Here is a 7,408-nt window from a genome sequence, read left to right on the forward strand (position 1 = left end):
ACAGCATACTCTGCAGTAGCAGGGAGAAGTGAGTGAAGACCCTCCCTTGAACTGTGCGCACTGGAAGAGCAGAGGTCACATCTTGATGTCTCGGTGCTTGTACAGTGCCAGGGATGGGGTAGGTGCTGAGCGTATGTGCTCACCCTGTGCTGTACAAAACACAGAAAGCCCCGCAGAGTTGGAACTGTAATTAGGCAGAGGGTGTGTGGGACTCCCTTGAGCCTCTGACTTTGGCCTCTGCTCCAGGCCTCGGGTAGGCAGATGTTTTCTAGTAGATATCAGAGACTCCAGCTGACATCCCTCCAGGGACTATTCTCCCAACTTTTTTTTGTTTTACAGATTTTCTTTTCTTCTTCTTTTTTTTTTTTGCAACAGAGTCTTACTCTGTCGCCAGGCACCAGGCTGGAGTGCAGTGGCGCAATTTCGGCTCACTGCAACCTCTGCCTCCTGGGTTCAAGCAATTCTCCTGCCTCAGCCTCCCAAGTAGCTGGGACTACAGGCGTGTGCCACCACGCCCAGCTTATTTTTGTATTTTTAGTAGAGATGGGGTTTTACCATGTTGGCCAGGATGGTCTTGATCTCTTGACCTCATGATCCGCCTGCCTGGGCCTCCCAAAGTGCTGGGATTACAGGCATGAGCCACCGTGCCCAGTCTGTTTTACAAATTTTCAAGCCAACAGAAAAGTTGCAAAAACGTACAGTGAAGTTGCAAAAGCCCTTCACCTGGATTCACCACTTTTGTTTCGTTTCTCTCAGGATATATGTTTGTGTGTGTTGGAGACATATGACATTTTACCTCTAAAGCAGGTATCTCCCAGTAGCAAAAACAGACTCCCTCATAACTACAGCACCACGATGACCCTCAAAACACTTTGCGTTAATAAATCCCATCAGTTAACATACCGCTCTTACTTCATTTTCCTCAGTTGTACCACTAGTACTTTTTTTAAGGTTTTTGTTTTGATCCGGGAGCCAATTAAGAATCAATCAAAGCATTTCATGGATTTGTCATGTCTCTTTCACCTACAAGTGTTGCCCTCCTTGTTTTTTATTTTTATTTTCTTTTGACGTCTATGACACCTACATTTCTTTTTAAGACTCCAGACCAGTTGTGTTGCAGAATACCCCTCAGTTTGGGTTTGTCTGCTGCTTCTGCATGACTAAATTCCGGGTATGCATCTTTGGCAGGAACGGCACGTTCGGGCTTGTGTCCTTCTTGGAGCAGCTCATCAGGGAGCAGCACGTGATGTCTGGCTCCCCACTGTTGCGGTTCTTATTTTCAATCCCATAAGCTGTCATGGAAGAGAGTTTTGCAGAGAGACCTACACCCTTTCCCCTCACACCACAAGCCACCTACACTGAAGATCTCCCCATGAGTACAGGGAGACAGCACAGTCTGTGGCTTTGAGGGACTGAAGATGATGGAGGCATGTCCAGAGCTGCTTCCCAGGGCCCCTAACCCCTTCCCCCAGCCCTAATCCCCTTCCCAACTCTGGGGAGGGCGTAGGACTCCATCTCCTGGGCCCTGCCCTCACAGACTTTTCAGAGAGCACCAGAGGGGAGCGCCATTACCCACCATCACGGAAGCAGCACCAGTTCTATTTGTGACATATTTCAATTTACAGAAGACTATCTCATTAATTTCTCTTCTCTTTCTTTCTCTCTTTATTTCTCTCTTCCTTCCCTCCTTCCTTCCTTCCTTCCTCTCTTTCTTTCTTTTTCTTTCTTTTCTTTCTTTCTCTCTTTGTTTTTTTCGAGATGGGGTTTCACCATGTTGCCTAGGTTGGTCTCAAACTCCTGGGGTCAAGCAATCCTCCTGTGTCAGCCTCCGAAAGTGCTGGGATTACAGGCCTGAGCCATTGTGCTTGGCCCCCATTCATTTTTAGTGGCAAATAACAAGATCTGCCACTTCATCAAGTACATCCTACCAGGCTTGGGGTTAAAAGTACTGTTATGCATTAGAGTCATCCCAGGAACTCCTGTTGCCCTTGTATAGGTGGGGAAACCAAGGCCCAGAGGAGTTAAGCAGCTGACCCAGGGTCACCTGGCTAGGAAGTGGCAGGGCTGGGATGGGAGCCCTGGCCTCCCAGAGCCTCTGGGTCACTGCGCTGATCACCAACTGCATGGTCTCCTTTGAACATCACAGCAAAATGAAAGCTGAGCCGCGCAGACACGGAGGCACCCATTTGCAGATCAGGCCCAGAGAGGAGGTGCATACTGACAAAATCTGTGAAACTGGGACCAACCCAAGAGCTTCTGCGTCCTGGGCCAGTGTCTTGCCACAGCCTCGGGCTGCTTGTGGGACCAAGGCCAAAGCTGTCAAGGATGCCAACAGTCATCCATCAAGAGAGATGAGTAGAGAGAAAGGTGACAGCAGTGTCAGTCTCAGCAGCATGCCTTCAACACGGCCACACCAGCACAGGGGACTCCACCTTGCCTGGAAGACGGTCTGAATCACCTATGCCTCAGGATCCACCTCCCTGCCTGCCAATGTGGCTGCCACACCCTGCCTCTCCCCTGCCAGGGAGAGAACCGTCCCGTCCCAGTCGGCAGTCATCCCTGCTTGTCAAGGCACACACATTTTAGGAGGAAGAGGCTGGTTCCTTAGGAAAACCCCCGCCGAGCCTGATAGACACGAGCAGCAGGTTTCTTAAACTCTGGTCTCAGAAGACAAGCCAAGAATTCCACCTCTGGGTTGTCCACTAAAGTACCAAGTTGGGGTGGGAAGAGGGAAGTAGCCTGGAATCATGCAGTCGGGGGTACATGAGACAAGAAAAGCCAAAGAGCAGAGGGTGAAGGTTTACCTGTCACTTGCCCTGCAAATCCTAGATCAAAGTTCACCTCTTCCATGAAGTCTACCCTGATAACCCCAGGACCCATCAAGCGCTCCTCAGTGACACAGGAAAGTGCTCATTCTGCCTTAACCAGTGGAGCAAACTTGTATCCCCTCTTCTATAGTGCAAATCTTGGGGGGTGGGGGAGCTCGCATAGCTATTTGGCTTGATACGGAGCTGTGTGCAGTGGTTGCTCCATACGTGTTTTAAACAGCTGAATAAATTGAAAGAATCCACTCATCCATTCACTCACTTGGAAAAACAGTGGCCAACAACTGCAAGATAGGGTCTCTTCTAGGTGTCCTTGCCCTGGAATGCTGACATTTTCTAATGTAGGAAGACAACACAGACAGATATGAAAAGGGCAGACGGGCGAGGAAGAAACAGTGGACGAACGCATGACGTGGAGGCTGGGAAAGGGCGAGTGGGAGAGAGACCTCCACCCTCCTGCCAGCTCATCAAGCCCCTCTAGTCCCAGTCCCCTCTATCCACAAGGACAGGCATTCCACAGAGCACCTGGGCCTGGCCTGAGGTGGGCAGGCGGGCTGCTGGCCATGCCTTATGTGAACGGGAGACAAAATGTTCTGGAAGGAGACATTTTTCTTAGGCTTCTGTATGAGTGGCCATTTTTTCTCCTAGGAGCACCAGAAATAAAATGACTGGCCACCCAGGGGAGAAACTGAGAACTTGGCCCCTACCAATACCAAGGACAGCTGCCTGGGGTGTTCAGAAAAGGACAGTCACAGCCGGGCACGGTGGCTCATGGCTATAATCCCAGCAATTTGGGAGGCTGAGGCGGGTGGATCACCTAAGGTCCAGAGTTCAAGACCAGCCTGGCCAACATGGTGAAACCTTATCTCTACAAAAATACAAAAATTAGCCAGGCATGATGGTGGATGCCTGTAGTCCCAGCTACTCAGGAGGCTGAGGCAGGAGAATCGCTTGAATCTGGGAGGTGGAGGTTGCAGTGAGCTGAGATCATGCCAATACACTCCAGCCTGGTGACAGAGTGAGTCTCAAAAAAAGAAAAGAAGAGTCAGTCTCAAAAAAAGAAAAGAAGAGAAAAGAAAAGGGCAGTCACATTAAAATGCCACGGGGTGGCACTGGGGCATGTGCAGAAGAACCGATTTCCCTGCCTCCCTCCATGGGGCCTTCCTTGGCCACTCAGTGTACATGGTACTCCTGGTCCCCTCTCTCCCACTTTCTTCCCCTCCACCCTGCACATATCGCCTTCCCACATGCTGTCTGCTTTGCCTATTGTGAAACACGGTAGATAAGTGAAGTACATACTACCAGCTTATTCACCAACCTTCCCCACCCTTCTAGAATGCCAGCTCCATCGGGACCGGGATTGTTGCTTCATTTGTTCACTGCCATGTCTCAGCACCCAGAACAGCGGCTGGCATACACTAGGTGCTCAAAGAATATTATTCATTCCTTCCTTCATCCGTCCAGAACACTCCCCAAGTGCCTCTTCTGTGCCTCACACAGACATAAATCAGATGTTACCCCTGTCTTAACAGAGTTCATGGCCCCCCTCGGGAATGAATGACTTCAGAGGGTGGTGTGCTCCCCGTCCATCTCATCCCAAAAGCTCCTGTCCTAGCCCACCTTTCAACTTGGACCTCCAGTAACTGGGCCCGCAGAGCCTGCAGAGCTGTGTTAGCAGTTGCTGCTGTGGTCTCACCTCCTTAAATATTATGCAGGGGCACTAGGATGGCAGGACCTCACGCAGGGTCAGGTGCCTCAGCCTCCCGAGTAGCTGGATTACAGGTGCGTGCCACTATACACGGCTAATTTTTGTATTTTTAGTAGAGACCAGGTTTCACCATGTTGGCCAGGCTGGTCTCAAACTCCTGACCTCAAATGATCTCCCTGTCTCGGCCTCCCAAAGTGCTGGGATTACAGGCATGAAGCACTACACCCGGCCGGGATTTGTTTTTGAATGTTAATTCATGATGACCTATATGGGTTACCTAAATGTAACCCGAGAAAAAAGCCATGTGATAACAGTGTCTCCCTTCAACCTTGTATCCTCTTGGTAGTCTGAAGCCCCTCATTTGTACCTTTAGTCTACTAAATAGGAAGGTCAAGGGCAAACAGCCTTCTCGTGCTGGCTGTGGGGGTGGGAGGGTGACTGTGATTGGCTGTGGCTCCAGGCCTGTCCCACTGAAGCCTCTTCAGGGGTCCCAGTCAGCATCTCCCTCCTGAGCCCTGTGCCCTGCCCCAGGAAGGAGTCCCCCAAGGAGGGCCCCCTGGGTTCCAGCACCAAGGTGTGCTAGGGGACTCTGGAGAAGGTCTGGGTTAGACTGGATGGGGGCAGTTCTTACAATGAGCATGACTCCCCAGCTCCCCTATCCTTAAAGCAAGCCTTCCACCTGCTTCCTCCCAGCCTGGGCTTCAGGAACCACGCCACCCACTGCTCTCTATCCCACAACTGTACCACTCCTGTGTGGGACCTAGACGCCCACGAATCTTGCAGCAGCCTCCCCCATCCCAGCCCTTGTCTCCCTCCCTCCGCTTATTCCCATTGCCCATTGTACGTAGATGTTTTTCTTCCCAGCAGTGAATACACATGGCTGAAGACAAACCCTCCTTCTAGCTCCTTCCAGAGGGGATGGGCAGAATGGCACAGTGGAAAGACTATAGCCTTTGAAATCGGACAGTTTAGGGTTTGAATCTCAGCCGGTTCTTTAGGCCATCTGATAACTCATGCTTTTCAACTGCAGGACGCACCTAGGATATCAGCAAAGGGACCACGTATTAAGTTTCTGCAGCTGCCAAACACTTTGCAAGTGGTTAGTTGAGAATTAACAAATATAGCTAAGGAATCTGGCAACTGCAGAAACTAAATACATGGCTCCTATTGCTGATATTGCTCATGCAGTGTCTGGCTGTTTCTTTGCCAAGGGAGTGGAAATATCCTAGTACCCCACACTGGCACGGTGTGGCCACACTCAACTTCCAAGCGCCCCGATTAGCCTCAGGTGTTATACATGGCTTAGTGGCTTTTACAAATCTGGGATTTCAACTGGCAAAGTATTTTTAAAGCCAGCATTGGCAAGAGTGCATGGGAAAAGTCACTGACACCTGACTCATAGGGTGCATGCTTTGTTTGGTAAAATCTTTCCGGGAGAAAATCTACACGTATGTATCAAAACAACTCTGCCTCTAGGAATTCACAGAAAGTTGTGCAAAGACTTACATACCTGGATGTTCATGACAGCATTCTTTATAATACTAAACAAATAAAAATGACCTCATTGCTCATCACCTAACACTAGGGGATTGTCTAGAAAAAACACAGTATATCCTGCTATTAAAAGTGATGCTGTGGAGGGCTGGGTGTGGTGGCTCACACCTGTAATCCCAGCACTTTGAGAGACTGAGGTGGAAGGGTCACGAACCTAGAAGCTCAAAACCATCCTGGGCAACATAGGGAGACCCCCACCACTAAAAAAAAAAAAAAATCAGAAAATTAGGTGGGCCTGGTGGCACATGGCTGTGGTTTCAGTTACTTGGGAGGCTGAGGTGGAAGGACTGCTTGAGCCCAGGAGATCAAGAATGCAGTGAGCCATGATCAAGCCACCACACTCCAGCCTGGGCATCAGAGCGAGACCCTGTCTCAAAAAAAAAAAAAATGTTGTAGAAGAATAATATGGGAAGATATTTACAAAATATTAAAGGAGTAAAAAAGGCTATAAATTAGTATGATCGTTTGAAACACTCCCCCCGTCCCCTCTAGCCCGTCTTCAATGAGCTAAAAAAAGACAAGTGTACATTCACCAAAATACAGTATTGCCTCTAGGGGGTGGAATTACAGATGGTGTTCACTTTCTTCTTTGTGTTTTTCTGTATTTTCCAAAAATCTCTACAATATCCCTGTATTTTTAAAGAAAAATTAGAAAATCTAATTTATTTTGACAATATACAGACTAAGCATAGATTTTACCTAAATATTATGGTTAACTCATATCAAGGTCACAGATTTTAACCAAAAGACAGTTCCTGATCATAGATTAATGAACTTGTGAAAAACTCTTAAGCTGTTTTTACAATCGTTTATACATTTTTTCCCATAATACCCTTGTATTTTTGAATAATTCTAGATTTACAGAAAAGTGGCAAAGACAGTTCCCATGTAGCCCTTACCCAGTTTGCCATACGGTTAACATTTTATGTAACCATAGCACACTTGTCCCAACTAAGGAACCAACCTGGGAATTTTCAGGCTTTCTTTGGATTTTACCAGTTTTCCCATTCGCATCGTCTTTCTGTTCCAGGATCAAGCCTGGTAGCACATCGCAGAGAGCTGCCTGTCTCCCAGGGGCTCTGTCCCAGCCATTGCTTGTTTTCCACATGCACTGTGTGAATTTCATAATCAGAAAAAGAAAGGACAGAAGCTGATGCAGATGATGATGATGGTGACGATGATGCTTAGGTCTGGGGATTCCTTCATTCTGATCTCCCTGGGAGGCCAATGATCCCCTTTTCTCTGTTCAGCAATACAAAAGGAGAAAGGCCCCAGGGTGAACGGGCCACACACAAGTTGGGGCTCCCGGATCCCCCCCCCC

Source organism: Sapajus apella, unplaced genomic scaffold (assembly GCF_009761245.1).
Source record: "Sapajus apella isolate SASKATOON/1434 unplaced genomic scaffold, GSC_monkey_1.0 scaffold139, whole genome shotgun sequence".
In the NCBI taxonomy this organism is placed as follows: Eukaryota; Metazoa; Chordata; class Mammalia; order Primates; family Cebidae; genus Sapajus; species Sapajus apella.